This window comes from Mobula birostris, chromosome 5, assembly GCF_030028105.1.
Source record: "Mobula birostris isolate sMobBir1 chromosome 5, sMobBir1.hap1, whole genome shotgun sequence".
NCBI lineage: Eukaryota > Metazoa > Chordata > Chondrichthyes > Myliobatiformes > Myliobatidae > Mobula > Mobula birostris.
Window position 1 is genome coordinate 172,067,469 of NC_092374.1, and position 15,009 is coordinate 172,082,477.

Below are 15,009 nucleotides of genomic sequence, written 5' to 3' on the forward strand. Positions count from 1 at the left end.
CACTGAATCATAAAAGGTGACGACAGGGCAGGTAACTGAAAGCATTGTTGCTCACAGAGGAGAGAACTAGAGATACAGAGATGGAAAACTTTTCAGAGAGTTCTTGCAGCTGAATGTTCTCCAGCCAGGGATGAAATGCTCAGACGATTTCAGGTCTTTAATGTCTAAGGATGTGTAGCAGAAAGAGTACACAGTACTAAGTATTAACTATGAATTATGAAAATTAAACATCTACAGATGCTGGAAACAATAACTCAGGCAGCATCTGGGGAGAGGGAATGAAAGCAATTCAAAGTGTACCTCATCTGCAATCAGTTCATGTTTCAGGCTGGAGATCCTTCTTCAGAAAGTTTCCCAGTTCAGACTGAAACATGAACATCTTGTCCTTGTACAGATGCTGCCCAGCCTGCTGAGTGTTTCCAACATTGTCTCTGTTTTTAGATATTTTGTCTCATAAAGAAGAGTAATCCTTCCTGATACCTAAGGAATGAAGCACCATGGATCTTCCTGCAGTGGCACAGCCCAACAACTTCAGAATCAGAATCCGAATCAGGTTTATTATCACCGGCGTGTGATGTGAAATCTGTTACTTAGCAGCAGCAGTTCAATGCAATACATAATATTGAAGAGAAAAAATAAATAATAATAAATAAATTACAGCATATGTATATTGAATAGATTTTAAAAATGTGCAAAAAGACAGAAATACTGTATACTAAAAAAGGTGAGGTAGTGTCCAAGGGTTCAATGTCTATTTAGGGATTGGATGGCAGAGGGGAAGAAGCTGTTCCTGAATCTCTGAGTGTGTGCCTTCAGGCTTTTGTACCTCCTACCTGATGGTAACAGTGAGAAAAGGGCATGCCCTGGGTGCTGGAGGTCCTTAATAATGGACGCTGCCTTTCTGAGACACCGCTCCCTTGTGTAGGCTAGTACCCAAGATGGAACTGACTAGATTTACAACCTTCTGCAGCTTCTTTCGATCCTCTGCAGTAGCAGCCCCCACTCCCCATACCAGACAGTGATGCAGCCTGTCAGAATGCTCTCCACAGTACAACTATAAAGGTTTTTGAGTGTATTTGTTGACATGCCAAAGCTCTTCAAGCTCCTAATAAAGTATAGCCGCTGTCTTGCCTTCTTTATAACTATATTGATATGTTGGGACCAGGTTAGATCCTCAGAGATATTGACACCCAGGAACTTGAAACTGCTCACTCTCTCCACTTCTGATCCCTCTATGAAGATTGGTGTGTGCTCCTTTGTCTTACCCTTCCCGAACTCCACAATCAGCTCTTTCGTCTTACTGACATTGAGTGCCGGGTTGTCGCTGCGGCACCATTCCACTAGTTGGCATATCTCACTCCCGTATGCCCTCTCTTCACCACCTGAGATTCTACCAACAATGGTTGTATCGTCAGCAAATTTACCCTGTTTGTTTGTCAGTGCGAGTCCTAATCAAGGGTCTTGGTCCAAAATATCAACCGTTTATTCCTCCCCATAGATGCTGCCTGACCTGCTGAGTTTCTCAAAATCAGAATCAGGTTTAATATCACTGGCATGTGTCATGAAATTTGTTGTTTTGCGGCAGTAATATAGTACAATACATAATAATAAAACATGTAAATTACAGGAAGTGTATATATATATTTATTTAAAAAGTTAAGTCGTAAGCAGTGCAAAAAGGGGGGACAAGTAGTGAGGTAGTGTTCAATGGTTCATCGTTCATTTAGAAATCAGATGACAGAGGGGAAGAAGCTATTCCTGAATCATTGAGTGTGTGCCTCCAGGCTCCTGTACCTCCTCCCTGATGGTAGGCATGGCATAGTTGATCCTTGAAGATGTTCTGCTTATTTCCATCCTGTGCAGTAGTATCCCCCCCCCCCATACCAGACAGTGATGCAGCCAGTTAGAATACTCTCCACACTACATCTGTAGAAAATTGCGAGTGTCTTTGGTGACAAACTAAATCTCCTAATGAAATATAGCCGCTGTTGAGCCTTCTTTGTAAGTACATTAATATGCTGGGCCCAGGATAGATCTTCAGAGATGTTGGCAGACAGAAGCTTAAAATTGCTCACCCTTTTTGGGCATGTTGCTCTGGATTTCCAGCATCTGTGTAACTTCTTGTTTTTAGTCAGTATTTGTTTGCCATTGATAACTTATTCCATACTTTCATGACCTTGCCATTGGAATTCACAAAATCCAAAGCAGAGTGGCAAAGTACTGATTGTGCGTCTAATGCTCGAACTTAAAAAGCAGCACCACGTAGTCTTTTTTTCCCCAAACACAATACAAGATGAGTAGATTGGTTTCAAAATACAGTGAGAGCAATGTTCCATTATCCATTACCAAGTTTCCTCTGAACTGTTTGAGAAACTAAGCCGACTTTTTGACTCTTTTGTTAAATCTGGAAGTTAACAATCTTTAAAAAAATGCCTGGTTAAGGCTGACTTTGAAATTGTGCAGGTAATGATTAACTTAAGGTTGACTTACAAAGCTATCACCAAGGCCAGAAGATTGGGAGGTTGGGCGGTTTCATTTCTGGTTCCCTGCTTTACAGGCTGTTTAGCAGAAGGTTAATTTGTGTTTTCTTTGCTATTTGTTCTCATCAGAGAGCTGAAAATGACTTACCAGACTTCCACAGCCTGTGTTGTTCAAATGTGAGGCTCATAAGTCTGGGATAAAGAGAACATAATATGGATTGAGGACTGGTCAACAAACAGCCCACAATAATTGAAACATGCTCTCTCTTTCACGTACCTTCAGGCTCAAGGACCACTTCTATCCCACTGTTAGGAGACTATTGAATGGTTCCCTAGATAGATTCTTGACCTCACAATTATTGTCTGTCTGCACTGCACTTTCTCTGTAAATGTAACACTTTATTCTGCATTCTGCTATTGTTTTCCCTTGTACTACCTCAATGCATTGATGTGATGAAATGATTTGTATGGACGGTATACAAGACCTTAGTACCTGCGTCAACAATAAACTGATTTATATGATGGAACGATGTATTGGCAGAGAATGGCGGGGTCAAAATGCAGGATTCAACTACTTAACAACAAAAAATGACTGCAGTGTGCACTGCCTTGATAATGCACAGTGTTTAATCACCCAGGTTATTCTGTCAGCACCCCATTCCCTCCACTCTCTACAATCAGGAAGACCAAGTCAACATTCACATGAGAACAGCACCAGCCAAAGGACTCCCTCCAAGGCATGTCTTAACTTGGAATTATATCGCCAGTCATTGGGTCTAAATCCTGGAACATAGTTCCCACCGACATACACAAAACGCAGGAGGCGGTCAGGCGGCATCTACGGAAATGAAGAAACAGCCGATGTTTCGGGCCGAGGCCCTTCTTCAGGACTGTAAAGGAAGGGGGAGGATGCCAGAATAAAAAGTTGGGGGGAGTGGGTAAGGAGGTGATTGGTGAAGCCAGGTAAGTTGGAAAGATAAGGACCTGGAGAAGAAGGGGTCTGATAGGAGAGGAGAGTGGACCATAGGAGAAAGGGAAGGAGGAGAGGACCCAGAGGGAGGCAATAGGCAGGTGGGAAGAGGTAAGAGGGACGAGTGGCGAATAGGAGGGGGGGAGGGAATGTTTTACCGGAAGCAGAAATCGATATTCATGCCATCAGTTGGAGGCTACCCAGGCGGGATACAAGGTGTTGCTCCTCCAAGCTAGCACAGAGGGAGAACCTTTACTGGACAGACAGTAGTGGTTCAGGTTACTCACCCTATCTTCCTAAGGTGTACTTCGAGGTAGGCAATAGGGCTTGGCCTGGACAATGACACCCAGTCCCAGCAAAGAGTATTGGAAAAAAAACCATGTACGTCAGTGAGCGGACAACATGTGATGTATCCAGGAAACATTCAGCGGAGCAGGCAGGATCTGTGGGAAGAGGAAATGTGGTTCTGCTGTGGTTCGGTGAAAGTAGCTACCCATTTCAATTTGGCTGCCCATTCCCATTCTGACATGTCAGTCCATGGCCTCCACTATGGAGACGATGAGGCCCAAGGCAGGTTGGAGGAGAAACATCTCATATTCCACCTGGATAGTCTCCAACCTGATATCATGAACATTGGTTTCTCTAACTTCCAGTAACCTCTTCCCCCTCCCTCATTCTTTTCCCATTCCTCTTTGTAGTTCCCCTTCCACCTCTTCTCTTCTCCCCACCTGCTCATCACCTCTATTTCCCCTCCTCCTTCCCCTTCTTGCATGATCTGAATCAGTCAGTCTGACTTTGCTCACTCCCTTGTGATGTCCATTCCTCTCTGCAGCGACGAGGCTGCGAGTGTCTCCGGCGGCTGTTTTTGGTGTTTTTGCCTGGCTAACATGATGAATTGAGGTTTGGGGTTTGGGCCTACTCCAGATGCTCCAAGGAGCAGATTGATGGACTCAATCTGGTTTGGAATGCTGTTGTTTGCATGGTGTGTGTGTATGTGTGTGTGTGTGTGTGTGTGTGTGTGTGTGTGTGTGTGTGTACACGTGTGTTTTTCTTTCTTTCTCTGTGCATTGGTAATAGTCTTTTTTTAAATTGGGTTCTTTTGGGTTTCTTGCTTTGTAGCTGCCTATAAGCAAACAAATCTCCAGGTGTATAATTTATATATTCCTTGATAATAAATATACTTTGAATCTCTCTTATCAGATTTCTTCTTCTTCAGCCCTTTACCTCTTCCACCTATTCCCCCCCCCCGCTTCTTGCTTCATTTCTCCCCCTGCCCTCACCCACTCATTCATCACATACCTCTTTCCCCTGAATACTCTGGCTTCTGCCCCCTCCCTCCCCACTTCCTTTCCAGTCCTGATGAAGGGCCTCAGCCCAAAACATCAGCTGTTCATTCCCCTCCACAGATACTGCCCGACCTGCTGAGTTCCACCGCCATTTTGTGTGTGTTGAATAAGATTTTCAGCATTTGCAGAATCTCTTGAGTTTATAATGGTAGACTGTGATTGATGATCCAGTACAGTTGGGCTAAAGTAATGCAGAACAGGTGTCCCGATTTAACAGCCTGCTGGTGCCAGCCTCTGGTTTGAGATCTATACATGAGGGGAGGGTTTGAAGTGGGTGAAGGTCTGAATATCTCTGTACCTGATGAAGAGAGACTATTCAGAACTCCTGAATGCTGCTCAGGCAAGGTTTGAACGATGCTGTTATTGTTTGCTTTGATTAGGGAAAACAATTAGAGGATTTCCTGCCAAAGGAACTTTCAGGCACACCTGACTTCAAACAAAGGAAAATTAGACTGTAAATATCACAACTGCAACCTGCCCAATATTAGCTCAATCTGTTTCAATACTTCACCAACTACCAATAGGCTTGTGTGTAGGTAATGACAATCTCGTTTATCACAATAGACTATATTCTCAAAGTTTTTTAAAAAAATTGTTTTGACACTTAACACAGTTCAACTTTTAAATATCAGCTTGTTAAAATAAATCATTCTTTAAAAAATGATAAGACTTTTCATTTAAAAGTCAGGAAACTGGTTCAGCCACGTTTACTTTAAGAGACAATAGAAAGTACAGCCTCAACAAGATATTTTATCACAAGTGGTTAAAGGACTTCATCTGTTGGCTGAAGTGAAGGTTGGGGCGGTGCTGCTGTGTCACCACACACCCTCCAACCTGGGTCTACCTCAACTCTCCACACACCCTCCAACCTGGGTCTACCTGAACTCTCCACACACCCTCCAACCTGGACCGACCTGAACTCTCCACACACCCTCCAACCTGGACCTACCTGAACTCTCCACACACCCTCCAACCTGGGTCTACCTGAACTCTCCACACACCCTCCAACCTGGACCTACCTGAACTCTCCACACACCCTCCAACCTGGGTCTACCTGAACTCTCCACACACCCTCCAACCTGGACCTACCTGAACTCTCCACACACCCTCCAACCTGGACCTACCTGAACTCTCCACACACCCTCCAACCTGGACCTACCTGAACTCTCCACACTACAGGAAACGGCGGCACCACTCTGAACTTTGACCCTTCTAAACCTCCCACGACAACTTCGCTTCCATATTCAGCAGGTCTGCCGCGGTCGCTGCTGTGTGGGTGAGGGACGGCAGGTCGCGTTAAGGTACGCAGCCGCCCAGGTAAGTACAGGCTTGTACGATCTGAAGAGAAATGAAAAAATCTTAACGCTTTGCTAAACTTACTGTTGTTAATTTGCAAGTTTAAGCGGCTTGATGTGTGTTCTGTAGGTGTTTAACGATGTTTCCGTATTTTAGCCTGACTCATGATAAAGGTGGCTTGTCTTTTGTGAGGTTGTGGAGTCCTTGAAGCTGGGGAGACTCTAGAAGTGGTGCTTCATTTGCACTACAACTTGCCTGATAGTAGGGTCCAGGGACTGTGTGAGGGGCACGCTCCTCTACCGGGGCTCAACGGAACAGATTGATCAGGTATCCAGGTGGCAAGTGGGGCTGCTATTTGATGCATCAATCCCTTCGTGTACAAACACACACTCACACTCTCTCTCTCACGGCTGTTGGAGGCGTTTTATTTCGCGTGCTTCTGAGAATTATCGAGAGAATGTAATATCGGAGTGCACGAATGATACTTTGCTGTTTGTGGCGATTATTACGTGGGGTTAGAAGCGACTTATGTTCATTTGTATGTTTTAAATATGGCAGAGTTGTCACCGGGAGAACTGCTGCCAGCAGGTTTATTTAATGCTGAAATGGTTCCTTTTGTTCAAATGAAATGACTGTGTGTGTGTTAGTTGCAAACACCATTCTGGAACGTGTGGCGCACTTTGTTCTGTGTCTGTTTATGTTTTCACTCTATCGAACCGAATCCATACTCTGACTAACACTTAGGTCGAACGAACCGCATCCATTACTCCCTTCACAGCAGATAACTTCCCGTTTTCTGTGGTGTCCTCATTAGTAACATCCTATAGATCCACAGCAACACTCACACAAAGTGCTGGGGAAGCTCGGCAGGCCGGGCAGTGTCGATGGAGTCGATGCTTCAGCCTGAGATCCTACATCCGGACATCCATTGCTGCTGCCTGACCTGCTGAGTTCCTTTAATATTTGGTGTGAATGTTTTACTCTGGATTTCCAGCATCTGCAGACTCTGTTGTGTTTATTCTCTGGATCCTGCTCTTTGAGTCTGGAGCACAAACCTGAGGCACGATGGAGTTGTTCGGCCTGTCCCCGAATGTGCGTGGATGTCAACCAGTTGTCCACCATCTTGGATTTTCTTAATCTACCACGTTGAGAGAAATTGCAGCCACTGGGTTATGAGAACAGGTCCACCAGTGGGTCAAACAAGACCTTGCCTCAAGGTGCCCCTCACAGTACTCCCTTCCCTCCACAATATCCCCACTGGAGTGGAGCTAATCAACGGGAGATGGGAAAATCTGTGGTTACCTCCTCTCTGTCGCCAGGGTTACCGCTGCCAAGGTTAATGTGCTTGAGTGCAAGGTCAGATGCTAAGTTCTGAATCACTGAGTATACTCCAGTGAATGAGTCATCGGTAAATAATGACCTCTACCAACCAGCCTCTTTTGCCAAGTGGCACTATCTGTAAACAGAGGTCTATGATCAGACCCAAAACTTGAGAGCCATTTCTGATACAGTACTGTGTGGAAGGCTTAGTCATATGTATATTGCTAGGGTGCCTAAGACTTTTGCATAGTACTGTGGTAATTTTATGTACCTCACTGTACTGCCACAAAAAAAAAACAAATTTCATGACATGTGAGTGATGATAAACCTGATTCTGGAATGGGTCTGCATTGTGGACTGAGAGTGGGAAGGGGGCAGGGAGAGGGAAATCATGGTTGGAAAAAGTGGAGGGGAGAGGGGAGAGGGGAGGGAGCGGGAAGCACCAGAGAGACATTGCATAATGATCAATAAACCAATTATTCGGAAACAAGTGACCTTGCCTGGTGTCTCAGGGCTGGGTGTGTCTGCACCTGCACCACTCCTCTACCACCTGTCGCACACCCCTCCCACAGCTCTCCACCCTCACCATTCCCAACATCCTTTGTTCTGACCTGATTTACAAACTTGCTGTCCGCTCCACGATGACAAATACAGTACTGTGCAAAAGTCTCGGGCACCCTAGCTATATATATGTGCCTAAGACTTTTACACAGTACTGTATCTCAGGAGCTATGTTTCTGGGGCTGACATCAATGAATACATTCCCCGCTAACATGCCAGCACAGACTTTATTCGAGGAGCAAATGGTCAGGCTTGGCACAGCTGGTAGTCTCTTGAGCAGCAGTGAGCACCATTACTCTAGGCACTGGAGGAACAGCTTCTTCTATCAATGACAACACTCTCTGCACATGATCCTCCAGTCCCATTGGCCAGATAAGCAAGATGATTGCAATGCCCTTGACTGCCAGCTCTCCTTATGCTTAGGCAACTCCTTTGTGTGTTCAATCATATCTGGTCCAAATTCCTGAAATAGATGCCTAATCTAAACTGCGACATGGCAAGAGATTTACAGGGAGAAGAAAAGCCTCAGCCATTTTGACTGCAGTGAATCCCACCAGCACTCAGAACGGAGGACGTAATTTCAGGATTCCAGCCAAGATCCCATCTCTTCAATAGAAACCTGCAGAAACCCGGTGGAGATCACGTCCCAAACTGTCAACTCGCCCCTCTACCCCTTCGGCCTCGTCATGTCTGGTCTGTAGTTCCCTCATCGGTGTAATTGAACTTACAATCAAAACAAGTCATCCTCTGACTCTAAGGCTGTTTGCCTCCTCTCTAAAGAAGGTGTAAATAGTATCACAGAGACACCTATAATTCACAAACTGGAAGAGACGGGAAGAAATCAATAGGATAGTGGTGCTCAGCAAATTGACGGACAAGTTTTCAGCTCCTGGTGAAATTCATCCCAGGGTCTAAAATGAAGTGTCTGGTGAAACTGTTGGTGTGTTGGTTTAAACTTCCCTAAAGTTCCCTGGACTTGAGAAAATTCAGGTGAAAAATAGAAAATGAATTACTTCTATTTCAAAAAGTGAAGGTGACAGAAGACAGGAAACTGCAGATCAGTTACCTTAACGTCTCAAGGAAGCTATAAGAAGCTTTTAGTAAAGGCATTGCTTTGGCTCACATGAATATTTAACGTGGTCAAGTAAAGAAAACAGGGTTTTGTTAGAAAGGAATGAAGTTTGACCAATTTATTGGAGCTCTGGGGAAAGGACGTGTGCTGTGGGTGGAGTGAAGGGACGGTGACTGTGCAGCAGTTTCCCCAAAGGCATTTGAGGTGTGGCAACACGATATCATTGTGGAATAAGAAGCCTGGGAAGAGGAGGCAACTGACTGCTGGTGAAGAGACGACAGGCTAGAGAACAGGAAATGGAGAGTAAGTGTAACTGGATCTCAGCAGGATGTAACGAGCAGGGTACTGCAGGGATCATTGGAGCCAAGGCTTCAACTTTCGTGATTATGTGTACAATTGGCATGAAGGCGAGGTTGCTCAGTCTGCTGGTGACATGTACAGTTGAAGTCAGAAGTTTTCATACACCTTAGCCAAATACATTTAAACTCAGTTTTTCACAATTCCTGACATTTAATCCTAGAAAACATTCCCTGTCTTAGGTCAGTTAGAATCACTACTTTATTTTAAGAATGTGAAATGTCAGAATGAGAAAGTGATTTATTTCAGCTTTTATTTCTTTCATCACTTTCCCAGTGGGTCAGAAGTTTACATACACTTTGTTAGTATTTGGTAGCATTGCCTTTAAATTGTTTAACTTGGGTCAAACGTTGCCTTTAAATTGTTTAACTTGGGTCAAGCTTCTCACAGTAAGTTAGTATTTGGTAAGACTCAGTTACACCAGTTCTGTCCAGAGGAATGGAGCAAAATTCCAGCAACTCACTGTGAGAAGCTTGTGGAAGGCTACCCAAAGCGTTTGACCCAAGTTAAACAATTTAGAGGCAATGCTACCAAATACTGACAAAGTGTATGTAAACTTCTGACCCACTGGGAAAGTGATGAAAGAAATAAAAGCTGAAATAAATCATTCTCTCTACTATTATTCTGACATTTCACATTCTTAAAATAAAGTAGTGATCCTAGCTGACCTAAGACAGGGAATGTTTTCTAGGATTAAATGTCTGGAATTGTGAAAAACTGAGTTTAAATGTATTTGGCTAAGGTGTATGTAAACTTCTGACTTCAACTTTAGATAGGTTAAAAAGGTATATTGTGAACAGTTAGGAGGCTGCAGAGGCATATTGACAGGTAATTAATCAAAGATCTATCAAACTGTATAATGAAGGAACACTTCCAACAAGAAAAAATAAATGTATTAAATCTAAATGGTGATTGGCTGCAGAACACTGTGATGTTGAGTACTGTATTGGGAGAGCTAACACTGTTATAATCTACTCCATGGGCAACTGAGTACCAAATAAATTAAAGATGGTATTAGATGAAAGGAATCGGAATCAGGTTAATTATCACTGACATTATCATGAAATGTGTTGCTTTGCAGCAGTAAGGTGCAAGACATTAAAAATCTATTAATTACAATAACAAACATTAAAGTATTAAATTAGTGCAACAAGAGAGAAAAAACAGTGATATGGTGTTCATGGGTTCATAGTCCATTCAGAAATCTGAAGTTGGAGGGCAAGAAGCTGTTGTTGAAATGTTGAAAGTTCCTGTACCTACCCTCTGACAGTAGTAATGAGAAGAGGGCATGTCCTGAGTGGTGGGGGTCCTTAATGATGGATGACACCTTTTTGAGGCATTGCCCTTCGAGGGTGAGGTATTTAACGGCAGGGTAAAACTGTATAACGACATCAAAATAAGCAGGAAGACTGAGGATTGGGAATATTCCAGAATTAAATAAAGGAACAAGTTATTGATAAAGAAGGAGGAAAGCATTGGCATGGTACAAAAGATAGAAAGAGATTTAAAACCATCTTTCACTAATATGTGAACAGGGAAAGAGTAGTTAATGTGGGTCCATGGGAAGGGGAGGGAAGCATTCTTCTGGCGAATGAAGAACTGCAATAGGTTTATTGTTGCCACAGTAGTGAGATGTAGTGAAAAGCTCGTTTTGTATACAGTTCACACAGATCAATTCATTACAACAGTGCATTGAGGTGGTACAAGCTAAAGCAACAAAGGTCAATGGCTCAGAGAGACAGCACATTGTTCAGAGGAAGCAGTGAATCTCCAGGAATTATGGTGGGCTACACATCTGAGCAGGGACTCCCAATCTTTTTTTTAATGGCATGGACCCCTACCATTAACCAAGGGATCTGTGCATCCCAGGTTGGGAGCCCCTGCTCCAGAGGTTTTAACATTAATAGAAAGCGTACTGTTGTAGAAGTTATTCAGAGGGAAAGGTGATGCATCACTGGGACCCCATGCCTGGGGTTTTGTAGAAGGCAGCTCTGCAGAAAGGGGATGCTCTGGAAGTTCCACGGGTTCTAGAGCAGTTTCTCCAGACTGGACATTAGTAATTGTTTAAGAGTGGAGGGAATATAGAACAGTACAGCACAGTGAAAGCCCTTTTGGACCACAATGTGGTGCCAGCCTTTTAACCCTACACCAAGATCAATCGAAACCTTTCATCCCCTGTAGCCCTCCATTTGTCTATCGTCCATGTACCTATCTAAGAGTCTCTTAAATGTCCCAAATGAATCTTCCTCTTATCACCACTCCTGGCCATGCATTCCATGCACCCACCGCTCTGTATGTAAAAGGAAATATATCTACCTCTGAAATTACCCCTCCCTTATATTTTCCTCCAATCACCTTCAAATCGTGCCCTCTTGTATTAGCCATTTCCACCCTGGGAAAAAGGTGCTAACTGCACACTCTATCTATGCCTCTTCTCATCTAGTATGCCCCTATCAAGTCACCTGTCATACCTCCGTCAAGTCTCCTCTCATCCTCTGCTCCAAAGAGAAAAGCCCTAGCTCACTCAGCCTATCCTCATTGAGGGGCCAAATGGCCTACTTTCCACTTTTGTTTACGTTCTTTTGGAACATCCCTTGGTAGGAGAAATCGAAAGGTAGATTAATTCTCAAGTGGTGAAGGACAGAAGGGTGTTGGTGTCAGAGGGAGCTGGGTGTCTTTGTGTACGCATTGCTGAGTTATTAGTGTGTTGTAAAACATGGCTTGGAAGGCAAACGATTTGTTGGCCTTCAGTGCTGAAGTATTCTGGTGCAGGAGTAGAAAAGTCTTGCACCAACTACAAAGCGCCCAAGTGAGACCTTAACTGGAATTTTCCTTCCTTCAAGTCTCTGAGCTTGAGGAAGGAGATACCTGTGACGGAGAGAGAGCAGCAGAGCTTCTCCGGGTTCATTTCTCGTTGATTCTGATGAACCTCTACTGGGAGGAGAGAGAGTCTGCTTACCTCTCTGGAGATCAAGTGGGACAAGCTGGCTGGCCAACACTGTAGGATGGATGAATTGGGCTGTGCTGTATGACTCTGAGCCTCTTGAGTTGATTGGAAATGAGAGGTGATTTCACTGAAAGATATGAACCCCTGTTCTCAATTGGCAAAGATAGAACAGGGAACAGCACAGGACAGGTTCTTCGGCCCATCATATCGGTGCCAGCCGTAATGTCAATTTAAACAAATCCTAATTACTTTATCACGAAGCTCCACTCCAAATGGAATATTGACTTCCTCACTGGCAGATTTCAGTCTGTACAGATCAGTAACAGCATCTCCTTGCTGACCATCAACACAGCTGCACTTCAAGGCTGTGCTACAAAAACCGAAGAGAATCAATCAACAGAGGCATTTCTCTTGAGTTTCCATAGAACTAGAAGCTAAGATTTTGTTCAATTATCATGAGAACCTCCTGAAAATTAATGGTGTTTGTCTTGTATTTCTACAGAATAAATCCAAGGAAATTTTACATGCTGACAATTAAATTGCCTAGTCTTGCAAAATACATTTCTGAACTGATTCTTTAATTCCATGAAAGTAGATTGAATGCAAATCTTATGAATTGTATGAGTTTCTTTAATTTGGCTCACTCAAGTACTCGACAAAGCCAAAACATCCAAAGTCAACACTTTTTTAAAAAGTTGAGCAGTTCTGAGAAGTTTTGCACTGAAATGAAGTGTCAGACTTGACTTCCTCCATTCCCGTGCATTAGTGTTGGACGTAGTGACACACTTCACTACTGGGCCTTTACTCTGTGGAATTTGGAGTGATGAGGGATCCCATTGAAACCTACTGAATGTTGAAAGGCCTCGATAAAGTGTTGTGCGCAGTTTTTTATTTTATTTTTATTATTTTATTGAGATACAGTGCGGAGTCAACCCTTCCGGTCCGTCGAGCTGTGACGTCTAGCAACCCCCGATTTAACCCTGTCTTAATCATGGGACAATTTACAGTGACCAATTAACCTACTATGGACTATGGGAGAAAACCCACTCGCTTACAGAACCTACAAACTCCTTACAGCTAGCAGTGGGATTGCATTGTGCTTCATATATTGTATTCATTGATTCAATTGTGTTTCTTTGTATTTACTGTGAATGCCCACAAGTATATGGAAATATATGTACTTACTTTGAACCTCTGGCAATTTCCTGCCAAGCTGCGACATCCATTAATATCGTGGCTCATCCTTTTCGGGATATAGGGATGGTTTTGGGGGACTGAGCAGGAAGTTGGGGGTCAGGGATGGGGGGGGTTAGAGGTTGGGGTGGTAAGTGAAGAATCTGGGTAGGGGTTTGAGTCCAGGTCGAAGAACTCCACGGTCAAATATCAGCGATCACGGAGGCACGCGCTGATGAGACCAGCAATCTCTCCAAGTGGGTGAGTCCCAGATCCGGGTTGGAGGTCCCATACGGGGTGCAAGTCCAAGGTATGGGTGTGACTCATGACAGTTGGTGACCCCCCCCAGCCCCCCACACCCTCAGGTCACGGGGGTCAGAGGTCTGTGCAGTCCAGAACTGAGCGCCCAACGGTCAAGCCCGTGGTGGGGGAGTCCTGGGGCAAAGTCTGAAGATGGAGACCCAGTGTCTGCAAGTCTGAGGAAATGAGGCCAAGGACAGGAGGTGGCTAGTCCTGGGGCTGAAGGCCTGTCTGTGTGTGGATGGATGGGTGGGACATTGGGAAAGGAGTTTGCTTTGCTGCTGAATGTGCACTGACACTAGCGAGCTGCCTGAACACCACCTTGAGTGAGTTCATGGCATTTCCCTCTGTTTCAACGCGTGTGTGACAAATACATCTCAATTTGAGAGTTGTCACTTTGCTGTTTGCAACATAATGAACTACCAAACCTTTTGGTGGTCATCCCTGCCCCACGGCGCCAGAGTCCCGGGTTCGATCCTGACTTCCAGCACTGTCTGTGGCCCTGTGGGTTCCCCGGGGTGCCCCACTTTCCTCCCACATCCCAACGGTGTGCAGGTCAGCGGGTGATCTGGCCGCTATAAATTCACCCCGAGTGTGTGGTCAGGTGGTGGAATCTGGGGGGGGGGGGAGCTGGCGAGAACTTGGGGGAAATTAAAAACAGAAGTGAATCAGCAGAGGGTTGATGGTCAGCACAGACTCTGAGGTCCAATAGGCCAGGCTCTGTGCTGTACCCCTCTCTCTACAACTGTGAAAGTAGCATTTGCCACACGCTGGCCTGTGCAAACTATCCCTTTAACGTAGAGGGAGGTGAAGCAGACTGCTCTGCTTGGAAAGGAGGAACTCCTCGCTGTCAGTGACCTCGCTCGCATTGCAGAGGCCTCACGTGCTCTGAATCCAGTTCCTAGACTGATTTGCACATTAACAAACCTACCATTACTCTCTTCCCTGAGCTTCCACCACCACTAGGTGCCCTCGTCACTGGTGAGGGGGCTGCGGGAGACAGCTTCTCTGCCCGCTTCAGGCAGCTTCACCCCTGCATCTAATTGCTCTGTTGCCAGTCACTGCATCTGCTGACTTGACCTGTGTTTAATAAATGTGCCTCGCCCCTTTTAACCCCTGGCACTGACTCTTCTAACAGTTGTACAAAGGAACTGGGCATTGTTGGAAGCAATAAATTAGTCGGGAGG

General features: G+C 44.7%; 1 protein-coding gene across 4 annotated transcripts in view; it reads left to right on the top strand.

The window, feature by feature from the left end:
- Positions 1 to 6,013: 6,013 nt before the first annotated feature.
- gramd1c (GRAM domain containing 1c) overlaps positions 6,014 to 15,009 on the top strand; it is a 56,360-nt gene continuing 47,364 nt past the window's right edge. Inside the window, exon 1 of one of the 4 annotated variants that reach the window (XR_011886090.1) lies at positions 6,014 to 6,113. The gene's annotated coding sequence lies outside the window, so the exon portion shown is untranslated. Of the gene's footprint in view, positions 6,114 to 9,297; positions 9,349 to 15,009 lie in introns of those variants that run through there. The other 3 variants (XM_072258876.1, XM_072258874.1, XM_072258875.1) reach the window with 3 other exon arrangements.